The 18,435-nt window shown below is 33.0% G+C and overlaps 1 protein-coding gene across 2 annotated transcripts in view; it reads right to left on the bottom strand.

Moving 5' to 3' along the window:
* The window catches only part of LOC143912085 (protein toll-like), a 189,722-nt gene that overhangs the window by 30,424 nt on the left and 140,863 nt on the right, over positions 1 to 18,435 (bottom strand). For both annotated transcript variants that reach the window (XM_077431255.1, XM_077431256.1), the window contains one exon: positions 11,744 to 11,795. The gene's annotated coding sequence lies outside the window, so the exon portion shown is untranslated. The remainder of the gene's footprint in view (positions 1 to 11,743; positions 11,796 to 18,435) is intronic.

Genomic DNA, 18,435 nt, shown 5'->3' with positions numbered 1-18,435 from the left:
GTAGGCAGGACGGTTTTAATAATTTTATGAGGAACCGTTTTAACAGAGAATTCATACAAAATAGCAAACTCTGATAGGAAACTATCGATTTGGAGTCACAGATATCCAAGTATGACCAGCAGCACTGCAGAAATACTCCAAATAAATTATCTTCAAGCAAGATTAACCCAGATATTTAACCCAGGAATTTCTAGGTGACTAGCATTAATGCAACCACCGAGCTATACTGCAAGTTGCTGACTGAAATTTGGTGAGGAAATCTCATGACTTGGTGTTGCAAAGATGGCGCTCAACCTTTTTTAGAGATCGAAAATGGATAAATAAAGCGTCAGGAGTTTAAAGTCAGAAATTCTGTTGTACATATATTTATAAGATACATACAAGGAATTATTTGAGATAAAATGCTACGAGGTCACTAGCTAAAATTTTGCATTTGAAGATATTTTCTTGATATAATACATAGATGTATAGTTTATTAGTAATACATATTTACATACGTACATATATGTAGTTAATATATTTTGATTTAAATATCGATACTGTAATTGCATTCAAAAAAAAAATTTAGATGATAGCTTTACATATTCAGTAAATATATTCAAAAGGGGATTGCGATTATAGAAGAAAAAAATCGACCAAGTTAAATTGAAGTCGAATGAAGGTTGAAATCAGATCAGATCCGACTGTGAAAAAGTTTAAATTACAACCAGATTTCTAACGCGATCGCAAGAAATAAGATATTCTTTCAAACGATTTCAAAATGAGTTTTAAAATCGAGTTTTAAAAAGAAAAAGTAAAAATAATAATTGAGCGAAATACGATCTTCCGCCGCAAAAGGCCAAATAAACAGACACGAAAAACCTTTCAACGTAATATATTATGCGTATTACACTGTCACGATTATTATAATGCAGGATTATTATAATCAAGCGGCACATTATTAATGCACTTTGCATAGAATCCTTACACAATTAATAATCTCTCGCCATTATCTAATGCGACATAATATGCATATTCAAAAGCCTATTATCATCACATTGAATGGAAATGATCGAATAGTGCAAGTGAGCTATGTACTTCATATAACAAAGGCATTAACCAATCGAGCGACTGGGAATTTTAATCGGGTTAATTTATGCAAATAAAATACTGAGACACGCCAAAATTACATTCTGGAATATTTAAAAAATAAAAAATTTATCACCCCTTATTGAGGTCCATTTATACATGTCCGTGGTTAAATTTGCACAGTGCAAAGTAATGGAAGCACGCTAAGTATGCAAATATACAAACATATACACAAGTTTAAGCAAATATATAGCCAATTATAAGTTTGAACATTAAGTACATAGGCGATATACGAATATGAACATGAGTAGTAAGTACATAGGCGATATACTACAGACTTTCTATAAGGAGAGTGAAACTCTACGCCCAGTTAACAACTTGAAATTTATAGTATAAAACATTAACTTTAATAAGTCTCCTTCGATGTTTTGATTTGATACATACTTTATAATATACAAAATAATTATAAACGCTTTGAATAATCAAGAAGTATATGAATAATTTGAAGAAATTATTGTATGTAAAATGTAATACATAAATATCTCTAGAGCTAAATTTGAATTTACAACGTTTTGCAATTACTAATGCTGCCGCGTTCAACGAATTTCGCAGCATTGTTATATTATATCCGTTTAATCCGGAAGCTTCTTCCGGATACGACGGCTAAGTAATATTAACGAGGCCGTATTCGTTTCGACCTCACTTCTCCACCCTCCATCTCCCCAAGCCTGTGTACGAGAAAAATTAAGCGAATATTCTTATGTACGGAAAATAAACACGAGGCTATCTTGAGCAGCAGTGGGTGGCGCAGGGGGAGGAGGCAAGGGTTAGGGATCACCATGGAGACGATTCTCATCGGGGATGATCGGCCGATACTCGGGGGTGTGCTAGCAATTAGGACTAGCAATCGCAGATTGCTTTGAACGATAGGGTATGTATCTAACAAACTGAGGTTACGACCCCCCCTCCCCCAGAGTTGACCTTAAGAAATATCATACACAGTATTCAATTACGTCAAAGCTTTCATTAAATATTTCCATCTTAATAATGTAATATTAAATGTTTTCATCCTAAAATCTATTATTAGACGTATTAATTAATATATTTTCGACCTCACAATAATAATTCAATCACTTCTAAGAGGTTGAAGTAATATGTAATTTGGTGCTCTTCGACTATTGGTTTACCAAACTGTAAACCAATAGTCGAATTTTAGAAACTGTATTTCGAGAGGTATCGAGTGTGAAAATGAATTACAAAAGCAATTAAAATGATTTATTATTGGGCGATTAATGCGATGACGTTTAGTAGAAGAAAGTTCAGTTATGGGACTTAATTCAACGTACTTAGTTCAAGGTTTTGTGTATTTTCCGATTTCCAAAATATCAAGAGAAATTAAAAACGAATCAAGCAATCAATCAAAACGCGCAAATTTTCATCAATCACTTTAAATAATTACACTGTGAAATGTGCATTTCACCGCGAAACATACGCAATTTCCAAACGATATAGGAAAGTATGTAAACGAAAAATATGTTTTCTATTTAAAAACGTTAAATAATTTTAAATTAATTTTACCTCTGGAAACGATTCAGATCTAACCCCTCATATTTGCTTTGCGAAAACACGAGATTGTCGACTGATTACTTTAATGTATGTAGCCGAAAGCCTTTACGTATATTAACGTCGAAGAAAAAAATGGGGAAGGCTATTATTTGTTTTACATACATTCAATACTTTTATGCTGAATCATTCGACTTTTGTAATATTAATGAGTGGTTACGTTCAAATTTCCCCTGACGCAGGTTTTAAGTGTGCTTTATTATTAATATACATATGTACATAGTGTACATAAATGATGTTCTCAATATTGAATAGAAGTTTTGTTAGCGAAAGCAATTAGCACTTTAAAACCTGCATTGGTAACAAAAATACTTGCGATTTAATATTTTAAATTATGATAATATGTTGGATAGTAGATAGTTTGCGGAAAAATTCATTATGATAAATCATGAATACGTAAATGATTAAGGATGTAATTAAATACGTGTCCAATATGTATTATACACGTATACTAGATTTCCTCGTTTCGTTGACTAAATTGTGAGTCGTTTTCCACGGATCACACTATCGGAATGATGCGAGGAAAACTCGTTAATAATGAGAGAGAGAGAGAGAGAGAGAGACGTTCTAGTTCGATTATAATGATCGAGTTAACGGTTCATTTGAGCGAATATGTGTCGTGTGGAATGCGAAACGTCGACGATTTATTTTTCCGCGAAAAATGTTCAAAAAAAGGAAAAACATCTCATTCTATACAACGAAACGGCGACCGCTCTTAACGAACAGTCGCGATAGTATTTTTATTTTCAAATATTTTATTTTTATTTCAGCTACTATCAGTAGTATTCGGTCTGTAAGTGCATCAATACAACTTGGAACTTGAAAGTCTGCGAACACACTAGATTGCGGTCTTTTATTTTATTTTATTTTTTATTTGGTACTTTTCAGTTCGCGTTTGATTTCCTAGCGTATCGAGAAAATGGACGGGCGAAAGAGCGACGTCCATTTTATGTGCGACCAAAAAATACTGTTCGTTTTTAAAGTTTCAGTCAGTTCGATAAAAACTCCATGAAATCCTCCAAAGAGTCGCTTTGAATATAAAGTAGAATGCTGTGTATCATTTTCTTTTTTGTTAAAACAATCGCACTGAAACAGTGAAAACTCATTAGAATTTCACGAACTTTAGGAAAAAAGTCATCACGAAATGTTTTTGAGTAACATTTTTCATAATGAAAATTTATAGATAGGTTATCGAGATATATGTACATATATGTGCAGTGGTATAATTTTAAAGAAACGAAGCCGATTTTTATCAGCGACAAACTTTTTAACGGCATAAGATTCATTCGTTTTTTAACTTAAGAGCCCCCTGTAAGGAAAAAAACTATCTGTGTATTAAAAAGTTATTCCATTAGGCCGTATCATGGTACGGCGCCATTGCCAGTTAACATTTCAGCAGATAAGTCTCGGAAAAAAGGGGAAGAAAGTATAAAAAAAGGTATACGTATAAATGATGGAAAATATATTCGTATCTATATATGTATGTATATATAATGTGTGTATTTACGGAGTAGTAAATACTTCAAGGAAAATCGATCGTTATATAATACGAGAATGTTCCGTTATTAACGACTGCGACTTTCGTAATTGACGGTGATTAGATCAAATGCTAGATGTGGGGATGATTGGGGGAAAAAACGTATTTATGTATGTACGGGAAGTGGTACAAGTCTATTAGAGTTTGTTCAATCGATGAAAGGGAGCCACTAATTACGCGATAAAATCGACAACAGTGTGGGTGCATACATCAATAATTGAATGATTTTTTTGTGAAACAGAATAATTTCAAGTACTGAGGAAAATATGAAGTATGAAACTCACATTGAGTTGAAGTAAAGTATGATTATAACTTTTTATTGGACGAAAAAATTTATTTTTAATTTTCGTTGAATATTTTTATTTTTTTTATTTTTTTATTTTTTATTTTTATTTTACATATATACCAGGAAGGCCTTACAGGTAAATCCCAATACGCCTTCCTGGCCAATTACAAATACAAATGCAGCATTTTTTTATTATAAGTCGTTGAATTGCGAGACACTGAAAAAACTCGCAAATTAACGAGACATCTATGAATTGTACATAATTTTTTATTGTACATCCATCAAATTTCAAATAGTGGTGACATAGTAGGTAGGAAGGATTTTTAGCCAATTTTTTTTTCCGGGAACCGTTTCAACAATTAAATCAGAGAAAATTGGCAAACTCTGATAGGAAACGATCAACCTGGAGTCACAAATCCAGGTCTGACCAACAGCATACTCTGAAAAATTCATTTTCATTCAGGGATAGAACCCGGCACCTTCTTGACGGTAAGCAGAAGCTTAACGTCCGAGCTATGCTGCTGGCATATAATCATTCATAGTAAATATGCCTCTGATGCATTATATTATATTAGTTCAATAGGCTTAATGTGCATATAATCTTCTGGAAGAAAAAGAAGGCAGCGCAAAGGAGATGCATATGCAAAGAATAGCATAAAGCCCATACAAAATTTCAATAGGGATTGTGCGATAACACAATTACGGACATCTTTTGCATGGTAATACTGCTTCGTAACCTACAGATTAAGTAAAAATGTCGACTGACGACCAAATTATTATTCAATATATAGGAAAGGTTCAACGGGAGGGAGGGGGGTGCAAGGGGTAGGATTCAATTTAATCCGTTTGTCCCAATATGGCCCTTATTACTACATACATACTGCTACGAGTGTGTGTGCGCATCGTTTTCTTTTGAATCGGATAATAGATAAGAAATATGATAGAGCTGGGGTCTTCCTGTGACGATTTCACGTCTTTGTGCACTCTACCACTAACGAGCATATTCACTTTAGTTAAAGGATATACCTCGGCAACAGGGGGTCCTTTCCTTGTCCGCCCCCGGAACACATTAAAGGTACGGGAGAGAGGTCTTTTAAGGACTGCAAGGGAGGGTCGGAGGTGGAGCTTCACGTAATTTAAGCTCCTTAGACTATTGTTGGTGTCGGTACAGAGTTCTGCTGTAATTACAGTCATTAAGGCAAAAAGTTGCCAACTCCTGGTGAAGAGGTTAGGTGGTCGAGAAGAACGCCGTTAAGAGCCGTTACTTTGCGCTGCCGCAGCAGGAAAATGGCCCTCGACAAAAGGAAAATAGCTGGATTCCAATTTGAATTGTACAAATGAATCGTTCTACTTAAAAGAAAGCCATGTATGTACGTATGTACATATGTACATACAAACGTACGTAATTATAATATAATATTAATGGAAATTTATTGTGTTTTCAATACGTTAGAAACATCTTTGAGACAAATTAAAATTGCTCGGCGTTGCATAGACATTTTAATTTTTTACATAGATATATGTATACCAAGAAGGCCTAACAGGTATACCTTAAAGCGCCTTCCTAGATAATTAATTATACAGATCGCAGCATTTTTATTACATAAATCGCTGTATTTCGAGAGACCGAAGAACACGAAATTAACAATTAATTAATCCATAGAGACATTTATGGATTTAGACTTTGTACATAAATTTTTACATATGTATTGTATATAAATCAAATTCAGATATTTGTGACAGCGGGTAGGATGAGTTTTGCCAATTTGATAGGAACCGTTTCAACAATGAAATCAGATAAATTGGCAAACTCTGGCAAGAAACGATCGAGTTGGATTCACAAATATCCTAGTCTGACCAGCAGCACTGCCGAAATACTAACCTTTCTAAACATTAACCAAGGGCTCGAGCCCGGTAGCCTCTCGGTGCTTAACATAAATGCAACCACCGAGTCATACTACTGGCAATGTGACATGTAAGAAAAGAAAAATATCTATGTATATTAGAATACTATGATACCGAATTTGAAAATGGCCAAGAAAACTAATATTAGTATCATAGTAGATTTATAGTTTCAATATTAATTTCTTTGAAATATCATATATTCAATATGATATTTCTAAGAAATTATTATTTTAGTATTGTATATACAGTTTGGCAACCCTTATTTTTTGTATGATCAATACGTATGTAACGTTAGAAAAAAATTCCAATTGCATAATTGACGAGTGCTTAAAACAATTCCACCTGAAATACGATAAATTCGTTTGGAAAAAAAGAGCAAGATGTACATTTTCGTCTGGCAGTCGAGTTTTTTCGGTCGGAAAATTCGCCGGGTTTTTCCGCGTGGAGGAAAAACGGCCTGATTATAAATTATTACCGAGCCGTGTGGGGTCCGATACGGGATGTTGAAAAGAATGTACGTGTGTTTGTGAGGGTGTGTAAAGAAAGGGGGATGTTTGAAAGCCGCAAACTCAGCTACAGAGCTGACCACGATTGCCTTTATCAAAAAAAAAAGAAAATTTATAATTACAAAGTGAGGACTGAATTTCATAGGGATGTTTTGTATAGCAGAAAAATGAGTGTCATTTTTCTTCGAAAAAAGCCACACAATAAAAAGAATTCTACTTTATCTGTCTATACTTCGTATATGTATTATATTATAAAATATAATAATAATACGAAAATGGAACGATTCATTTCTTAAGTTTTCTGGATTTACAATCTTGTTTTTTTTGTGTTCCGAAGGGAAAATGGAATTGCGCTGGTCAGGTGAATTATTTCCTACTTCGTACGACAAGTCTGAGTGAATTGGGAACGTGTTCGCCGATATAAAAACTTATGGAGCGATAACACGGAATTGAACCGCGGATGTAGTGGGTGGGGGGTGGGTCAAATAAATATGATTTAGTAAATTTCTTACTCTATTTTATTTTTGGCCGCTTTTTTACGACGTTCTGTGGGTAGTAAAATATTTTTTTCTTATGCTCAGTAGAACATTGTTCGGTTAAGTGCCTATATACATATGTATGTATGTAGATACATATTCGTATGTCCACTATAATAAACATACATACATACATTCGTATGAAAGAATCTTGAATCATAAAACATTCTCGACTAAATAATACTAAAATTATCATATTCAAATTAATAAAATGCTGATTTGAAATTTGATATATGTAAATGCAGAGCAAGTTTACAATTTAGAACCATAAATTCGATATACTTTACACGACACAACTTTGTCCGTAAACTACATATTTATATGAATTGCTATTAAACGCTGGGTATTTGGTTCGGTATGTGAAATTATAACAGCAGTGAAATTATATCCAATTGCATTTTATCTTCGTACAGTTATATTTTCAATACGGAAATTACATATTCACTGGCCTCTATAAGTGAAATAATAATTTTTGACAGTTGGATGGTAGTGCGTCGCCAACACGAATCGCGCCACCCCACGCGAAAACCCCGCTCCTGTCTATTCCCACTCTCCTCACGGTCCACTATCAGTTGCGACATGCGAAAGTAAACACATCATGACATCTAAGTAGCCAACACTTATTTATTTGTGGTTAGGTTAAGTTAGGGTTGGTTTTATTTATTGAAAGTTAGGTTAGGTTAGGTTAAGTTAGGGAAGGTTTTATTTATTTGAGGTTAGGTTAGGTTAGGTTGTAAATCCTAAGTTAGTTAAGTTGGAGTTGGTAGTATGTTGTAATTCGAACGCATCGTGCTTTAGAGTTCGAATTACAAATTCACTGACATTGAGAAGTGAATTTGTAATTCTATCGTATCGTTGAATGAGTCAGTGATATTATAATCTCACTATTGAAATTCTAATTTCACTGACAATAACAATTTAACAGTAACGTATATATATTACATAGATAAAATTATATAAAAGATGATTCCTACCCCGCTTTGATACTGTTTAAATGATACGATAGCATGCAGTAAAATTAAGCCGGTAAAGTAGTTTAATTAAGTTGCAACAGTAGGGTTCGTCTACATCGAAAGCAACAAAACATAATTGTTCACAGTTTCCGGAAAACCTACCACACACACACACACACACACATACACACATATCCAGTGACGAGGGACTAAGGCCTTAGCGGTCACGGAAAATCCTTTGTAGGCTCACCTAATGTGTGTGGCCCGAGATGGAAGAGAGATTAGTTCATAGCCGGGGTTTTCCCGACTCCAATGGCACACAGCAATACAACCAGGCGGGTTATTACAATTCTGTGAATTTTGAGGTCTTGCACTATTATCCGCGTGTAATTAAAGAGAGAAGGGTTTAGTGTATGCGTGTGTGTGTGTGTGTGTGTGTATTTTAATCCGACGTGAGCTTTATATACGCTTTTAATTATGGGCCTTTAATTGCAATAGGGAAATTCGCTTGGAGCCGACAGCTCTCGTAAATTAATGGAGTTCGATTCAAACGCTTTGAATTATTTCCATATTGTAATTGATAAACATCTGCACGTGGAGAGGGGCGAGTGGATGGAGTGAAAATTTAACCCTTTCAGCGCCAGCTGAATTGGAGTCTGAGGCCGGTTTAATAAGCTTTACAACATGCATGTGTGTAATTATGAATTCAATTGAGATACTCTTGTGTAAATATGTAGGTTGATTTTGCAGCACTCGGTATATATCATATGTAATATGTATGTACATATATTGATGGAATTAGACATGTTGAATATTTATTTATTTATTTAAGAAAACTTTGGAAAGGCGGCAAAGCCGATGGGCTCAAGGGGCTTGATAATACATACAGTAGTACATAAATATCAAATAAGATTTTAAATAAAATCAAAAAACAAAGAAATTATTGACAATTCCCAATAGACGAAAATAAAATTTTAACCACCATTTGATAAGAAAGATTCTTTGATTATTTTGAAGTAAAAATATTTTTAGAGTCTGAGAGTATGACCTCTCATATGAGTGTTATTGTTTAACGTAAGAACATTTGTCATAAGAAAAATATAATGGTTATTTATAATTTGATAGATTTCAATTAGATCACCTCATTATTTTGGTCTTCAACGTGTAAAGATTAATTTTTTTCAATGTTATATCATATGAAAGTGATTTAAATTCGGAAAGCTTTTTGTAATTCTTCGATGTAATTCTTCCCTTTCTAAAGATACAACGTCTTTTTAAAATAAGGGTTCCAAATGGAATAAGCAAATTCAAGTTTTGAGCTACAATATTAATTACATTCAATTTTTTTTATCTATGAATTATGTATATACGTTTATGAATTTGAGGTTAAATATATGATGTTTTGGTATAATAATTGCAGTGTTAGAAATTTTCTTGCAATATCCGGGAGATATTAAAAATTTTGATCTCTTGTTTTTGGTGATATTTTTTTTAATTTAAAGTGTGACTTATTATATTTGAGTACGTCATATGTTTATCAAATAATTTATACTACATACGTAAATATAATCATAAAAATTTGAAGAAAAATTATGTAAAATGAACTTAAAAGTACCCAGCAAAACGCTTTGGGAAACCAACAAAAGGCAAGAATTATAATATAGAGTAAAATTATTTGTGAAGAAACTTTGTTAATATTAAACATGACATTGAGAATACTGACGTAAAAAAATGCGGTCGAATCTCGGAGGATTTGTTTGTAATTATAATTGAATTGCTGTCCTTTGAACATACAGAAGTATAATATTTTAATAATTTGCCAAAAAATTATTAAGAAGATATGATTTTCTCGGAAACTTTTTTTTATTTTTTCACTTTAGAAACTCGGGAAAAAACATATCACATCTCGTAGTATTCCAATTTTTGGTAAGATTTTATACATTTAATTAAATTTATTTCCGCGAATTCGAAAAGAAAAAATATTGACGGTCGGTTTTTTCAATTCTTAAATAGGTATATGTTTACAAATGCTAATATTGTTTCAATTAAATTATCTTTTGAAAATTTTTTTTTTATGACTAAGTACATACGTACATACATACATATGTATGGCAACAGGGTAGTGCACTGTTAGAGCTATTGCATACCGTGAGTTCAAATCCCGGCCAAATATGCTGCTGGTGTTTATTAAAAAAAACACAGATAAACCATCTCCTGTTAGAATTTTCCGTTTTTTCTAGCTTAATTGTTTGAGATACAATAAATCGCTATGCTCCCCCCAGTTTCTCGCAAATTCGAGTTATTAGAATCTCGAATTTGTTGAATCTTATAAAAGTTTATTAACAATTAATTAATTATTTAAAAGTTCATTCACTGTGTATCGAAAAGTTGTTGATTGTCCACAGACGTCTCTATTTTTATTCTATGTACTTTATGTTTGAAAAATTGTTAGTAAATACAAATTAATAAATTAACAAACATTAATCTAACCGTGTCGCCTTGGGCTTATTCCTATCAAGGCACATACATATGTACATATAATATGTATGTAAAATAAATAACAAATGTATATACATATGCATGTGAATATTCATGTTAATATGTAAAATCATGTACGCATGTACATCGGCTTATAAATTAACTGCCACTATGTTAGAGCGATAACATTCAGCCCATGCCTTTCCGAGAAAAGGTGCACGATCACTGTCAAAATCCATTCGCTTTCCGACATTAAAACCGATTAGCGCGACGCATTACCGACCGAAACCGCCACCGATTACGAACGACCGTATGAAATATTAAACGACGCCGGTAATCAAAGTGACAGCCGAAATGATTTAACCGACGATCAAGCCCATCTGATGACTGATGATAATTGAGTGCTATCAGATGGCATGACACCGACACGATGACTAGAGAGCCCGATTATTGTGTGTCACCGACACGTGTATCGGCGGTTTGCATTAGCGGGATTAACGGCATTCACCCTCTACGTATGTATGTACATATGTACATATTGTATGTATATATTTGTGTATTAGCTAAATATATCCATATATATATATATATATATATATATATATATATATATATATATATATGTATGTATGTTTAATGTGCTGGCTTAAAAGCATCTGTGTATTAAATGCAAATTACGAAAAAATCAAATACAAGACCGGCGGAAGTTATACGGGTTAACTTCTAGAAGTATGTACATAGAAGAATTATTTAATGCTAGTTATATAATATAACAGAGAAGGTAAAATGAGCTCATTTAATTATTTATATCATATTAATTATTTATATCATGGTTTATTTTAGATATTTACCTTTATGAAACGTTGGCTGAATTGTTGCGGGAAAAGATTGAACGATTTATATCTGTAACAAAAAAGAGGAAATCACAGCGTTAGAATTCGTTAGATTTATACAGAGATAGGGTTGATATTGTTTGTTTGGTTATTATCCTTCATAGAGTATCGGATAGATATTGAAGGAGAAAGAGCCCCGAAGGCAATATAATATAGCGATGCAAAATCTGAAGTAAATATTGATTCACCTGTACGAATCATACTCCGGTACTTAATAATCTCGATTGATGATTATATTTGCCTTGGGTGGAATTAAACGAATTTCCGATATTGGATAGCATAGAATAGGGAGTCGAGGCGAAGTCGATATTGTTTTGCTTCGTAAAATAAAACTTATGAATGGAATCTTAAAACGAAATTTATTCATTTTAATGAAAATTCCGATCGAATCGTTAAGTGTTTTATTGTTTTGTTTAGCAAGACTATAAGGAAGGAATTTTACATCGATCGATTTATTTCAAAGGGGTATTTTTTATTATTAAATGAACATTCGGTATTTATAAGTTCCATACATAAAAATTTTATTCATTGAAATTTTTCAATAAATGGTATTGAAATATTCGGAGAATGTCAGAAGTTCCGATTTTGTACTAATAAAAAAATAGCTAAATATGTAAATATTACGCTGCTGAAAATATATTATTATAACTAAGATTAGACTAAAAAAAAATAATATTGACAATTATTTATAGTGGTTTTATGACTAATTTCATTGATTAAAATAGAACATCAATTCATTGGAAAAAAGCCACACGATAGAGATTTTGCGTTCAAATTCACGTTCAATGGAGAAAGATATATGTACATATTTTATAAATGATTTTTTTGGTGAAACAGTGCAAATATAATAAATTTACGAGAAATTATAGTATAGGAATAATTTTGGATTTTGGATGCATCTCTTCTACATATATGTATAATACTAAAGACTGATGAACTGTGCTATAGTTTCTTACACACGTAATTCATTTCAACGTCCAAAGTCGTACTTTTTCTTCGACTATGAGAATTTGCAATTCCATACAAGCGTACAATGAACTTCCCACGCTTTTATTTGCACACGAAAACGACCATGATCGTGTTAATTAAGTGCACTCGATTATGACAAAGCAACGTATACGTATATTTTTTTCTTAATGTCGCAGACTTTTGAATTCTGCGAACTGGTAATCTGACCCCCCCGGTCCGAATAGCAAATAAGCCGGTCCGCCATTTAAAGCAATCGACCCCCAGACCGCGGTCAATAATCGGATGGAACGGATCGAAGTCGTCGCTTTATCGAGACTGAAATAGGGATGGGGAGGGACGGTGGGTGGGCCATTAGGGTGGCGCAAATATCTCGGCCGGTCATTAGCACTCGGCTAATTACTTTGGACGAGCCGAATTAAGTTAATCGCACACCCCTCGAAAGGAGGGGGTGGGATGTGGTGTTGTCCGGACGTGCCCCTTCATACGACGGGTGGGTGGATGGGGGAATGGGGTTGGCGATAAGCCGAAGCCACTGAAAGCCGTCTCCCCATCCCTCCTGGCGGATGTGTCGCTCGTATCGGAAAGTTTCCCGTCGGTAATGTTGATAACATTAAACGACAATATAACATTGGAAAAGTGAGCAAAGTGTACGAGAGATAATCGAGTTGGGCCTTTTCGTATTTTCTCGCCGGAAAATCGCATTGAAAACTCAACTTAAAGTATATGAAAATGTGGCTGTAAATCTTGTTGTAATGGTATTCTATAGCGAGCACAAGAATTCAAAATAAATCTACATATGTACATACATACCTATATATGTATTATATATGCATATGTGTATATATATGTATATATCTAATATATAATTTCGAAAGAGACTTTGTATGTAAGTATGTATATATCTTTAGTTGGGAATTTCGTAAACAAGTCAAAATTTCTATGACAACCAGTCGATTTTTTTTTCGATTCAAAATAATTTAATAAAAAAAAATGAATATTTACTATAGGATTCGCCATGTTTATGCTATTTATATTACAAATACTCTGCGAAACCGGGTAAAACAACTAGTATATAATATAATAAAGAGCTAAGCTATAGATCAATTAATAGCTTTATGATGCTAAAGTTTCGAAGTATATGACTAATGTGCGTTATTTTGACGACAAAAATATTTCTTATATCTAACTCATTCGAAAAAGTAGCATGATTTTCTATAACCTTTTTCCATCTATTAGAAAAATTTTCGATACCATTCTAATTACCTGATCGATGGAAAAATGTTGTAGAAAATGATGGAAATTACTTAAGCAAATAAATGTTGCCGAAATGACTCTACATTCATAACAATCGGCACATTTGTATGTAATAAATATTATATTAATTTGATATATGAAATAAATATTATATAAATTTGATATATGTAATAAATATGATATTAATATATGTATGTAATAAATAGATAATTATATGTAATAGATATTATATTAATTTGAGATAAAAACAAAGCATAGATCTAATGGAAAGGCGGTGTATTTTAGGCTATTCATCCCGTAGATTTATATGTTCATATATACATAATACATACTAGGCAGCAGTATGGCTCGGTGGTTGCGTTTATGTTAAGCACCGAGAGGTTACCGGGTTCGATCCCGTGCTAATATTTAATACTGCTGGTCAGACTTGGATATTTGTGACTCCAAGTCGATCGTTTCTATCAGAGTTTGCCAATCTGATTTCATGGTTGAGACGGGTCCTCCATTAAATTGGCAAAAACCATCCTACCCGCATCCTAAAAATTCAGATATTTGTGACATATCACAAATATCTGAATTTGATTTATGTACAATATGTAAAAATGTATGTACCAAATCCGTAGATGTCTCTTTGGATTAATTAATGAATGAATTAATTGTTAATTGTGTTTTCTTCAACCTCTTGAAATACAGCGATTTACATATGTAATAAAAAAAGCTGCAATGTTTGTAATTAATTGTGTAGGAAGGCGCATTACTTGATAGGCCTTCCTGGTCTATGTAAAAATAAAATAAAATTTTATGATCCGATTTATATCAACTGCTTATAAAGATGTAAGTTTATCAGATAACTAAAATATAACACAATATAATAAATTCAACTATCAAAAAAGAGAAACGTCATAAAAGTGGCGCTACAATGGCGGCGCGTCTCGGACATAGAACACAGCATTGACCATGTAATTTTATATAAATATATTTTATCATTCATTATAAGATATAGTTTGAAAAAGTTATAGTTAAAGGCGTTTAAAGACTTATTTTAAACACAATTTTTAAATAATGGAGCTTTTTAAGTGGAATATATTAAGGTACATACATATGCATATGTGAAGAATAAATATTAAATGTATGTATGTATGTATGTGTATTTATATATAGGATATTTAAATTAATTTGTTTAAATTAAACGTATGTATGTAGTTAATTAATCATCACTGTTTGCACTCGTTCTACATATGTACACACATACATTTAATAATGCGGGGCATGCTAACATTTCCGAGTAAATAATTAATCCAAGGCAGAAGTCGTCTAAGTGAAGTTGCCGGTCGAACAAACAAACGAAATAATCTAAAAAACTCAAACACACAACAACGAGGGATTAAATAAATATCCTCGTTTTACGTTAAGACCCGGATTCCTGTCCCAAAACATAATAAATTATGAAAAGAGGAAGTGTGGGATAGGCAGACGGATGCGGAACAGCTCGCACGTACATAAATTGAATGGGGAAAAAAGAAAACCGTGTTTTCGTTTAGAAATGCACGGAATCGATCATCCGTGCAGATTTGCAACGAACGATGCAATTTCCCAAAATCCCTCGCCTAGATTTGGATAACGCTTAAAATTCAATTTCAGAAGGATCATCGCTGTGTTTGCCGAAGGTTTTCAACCCTTATCTATGGTCGTCACATTGAATAAATCAATTATATACATTCATACAATGTAGAATTTTTGCTTGTAGAAGATTATATATTTCAGTGGAGATACATACGTAAATTTAACATATTAACTGAAAATTTATGGTGTGTTATAGAAATTTGACATAGGAATTTTTCAAACCCAGCCACAAATATTTAAATATTCCCGTGATGCTATGGCAGGTCATGCAGGGTCTTTTTAACCGTACACATTTCTCACGCCGGCCTTTTCTCATCGCAATAAAAAGGCCATACAAAGGCGGTACTATTGTTCTCTCGAATGTTCCGCTTAGTTACAGACGTTCAGGAGAGAGTGGTGCTTAAGCCGAGGTCCGTGTGTAGATTTTGGTTTTGGTTTCTCGGGTTATTGCGATGCGGTTTGAGTTTAACAAGTTAGTACGGGCACGGTTAGCTATTAGTGAATAGATAGTATGGACACGGATTGCTAGACATAACAATAAACAGATCGTTCTAATGGATGTGGATAAGTGAAGAAACAGTTGACCACCCCTGCCGGTTAGTAGAGTCGCTCCAATTAACGCGAACGAGTTAAAATGTATGCAGATGAAAACAGGTGAACGACTCGAGTGAACGCGATCAAATTGCTACGTTCGATATTTTTAGCATTAAAAATTAGCTTATGTAAAATACTAAATGACTTGTTGAAATCAATCACATCGAGTTGAAATCAAATTCGTGATGCTAATGAAAAGTTTGTTGTTTTTTTTTACTGAAAAACACTAGGAACTTATTATTTGAAAATACATACATATAAATGTATATAATATACAAATGTAATATCGAAATCAAAGTAGTACAAAGACAAATAAGTCATATGTAGGCCAACTAAAAAGGTTTTAACATCATTATGTGGGTCTACTCAAGGGAATACATCAAAAAGTCGATCAGATCAGACTCCATCCTAGCATGAATAGCCCTATGATGTTAAAAATGTAAGTCCTTAAGGGAGATACCCAAATATTGTATGTACTATGAGAAAATTTACGAAGGGTAAATAATAATATGTTTTCAAAGTAAAACTATCAAGGATGATCTTTTTTTTAGAAGTTGAAATTGATATACACAGTTGCTCAATCGGTATTTAATCCATTTTTGAATGTCCCAATCACTTTAATTGTTAATTATCGCAATATAGCACGGTTAACGACTGGGTTATAAAACTGAAAATCGTGCCCTCACTTCAATGGCAATAAAATACGTTCCCAGGGGTGTGTACGGGAAAATCTAACGAGGGCTTTCGTTGACCCATTTGAGTTAAATGCCTCGGCCGAAACACAAAAGCTATCCCAAATCCGGAAAGATGAAGAAGAGTCAACGTTACATCGGTTACACTTGACGGTTTGTATAGGTTTCATTTTTTTATACGCGTTTTTGTCAATCGAACCAGAACGCAACAATAAAATGTCATGTCTTATGAACTAGAATAATGTTTTTATCAAGATTTTTTTAAAGTATGCACTGATGCTATTTTAATATTTCATTACTATACTAAAGAAATTTTTTGTATCAATAATGTTCAATTTAGCTGGTGTTAATGTAAATTATGACTGTTTCAACACTCAGACTAAAATCTAATTTGTTTGTGCAGTCCTCAGCGTCGCGTTTTCCCATTTTCCGGCAGTGGAAAATACGAGTTTTCTCGGTTGCATAGCGTCCTCTTTTCATGTGAAAATGTGTCCCATCCGGTCGGCGGGCCACTTCCCGTACAACCACTCAGTTGTAATTAAAAACGTCACACATTCCAATTGTGACTGAAGCAATAAATAAACCGACTGACTTATATCAACTGCAATACTTAAAAATAAGAATATAAACAATATTAAAAAAATACGTATGCATATATACTAGGAAGGGCTAACCGGTAAACCAAATGCGCCTTCCTCGCCAATTACAAACATTGATAAACAATTATATTTATGTATACAGTATCATAGAGACATCTATGGACAAATTTGCGAGAAATACATACATTTTTTTAAAAAGGTGGGTGGCATATTTATATATGTAATTCACTAGGAAAAATAATTAAACATTGTCATAAAAATTCATTTGGAAGATTTCATTTTTAAATAATTTAATCGTTTCATATTAAAAATAAGAGATCGTGAAAAGTTTATTCAACAATTGAATAAAATATTTAGTGTTTCGCAATTGCTAGTTCGCATCAATAATGTCAAAATTTTTGCCAGGGGCAGCAGAGTTCAGTTTGACTGTTATCGATTGAATATTTGATAGACTAGGCGCCCTGTCGATGTAATGTCAGGACAGTCGACCTTCCTGATGATTAATATAAAATAAATAAATAAAGTTATTGATATATATGTATGGATAAATACATAAATATATGAATATATGTGTATGTATATGTACACATTTTTTTATTTCTTCTATCCATTATTGTATATATAATGTAGATAAAATATATCTTACTTTTCTCTCGCCAACTCAAGTTTATAAGCAACTCGAATTTGCTTATATTATATATGTATATAATGCTATATATTCTGTCTGTATGATACTGTATAATTGTTTGTAATTGGCCAGGAAAGCGCATTGGGGCTTGTCTGTTAGGCTTTCCCGGTATATACATATGTATATGAATACAACAAATTTGAGATGCCATAAACTCGAATTCGCGCGAAACAGGATAGGTTGCCAATTTGGTGGAACCATTTAAGTAATAGAATCAGATAAATTGGCTCT

Source organism: Arctopsyche grandis, chromosome 5 (assembly GCF_051622035.1).
Source record: "Arctopsyche grandis isolate Sample6627 chromosome 5, ASM5162203v2, whole genome shotgun sequence".
Taxonomy (NCBI): domain Eukaryota; kingdom Metazoa; phylum Arthropoda; class Insecta; order Trichoptera; family Hydropsychidae; genus Arctopsyche; species Arctopsyche grandis.
Note: the sequence above shows the minus strand (reverse complement) of the source record. Positions and strands in the feature narration are given on the sequence as shown.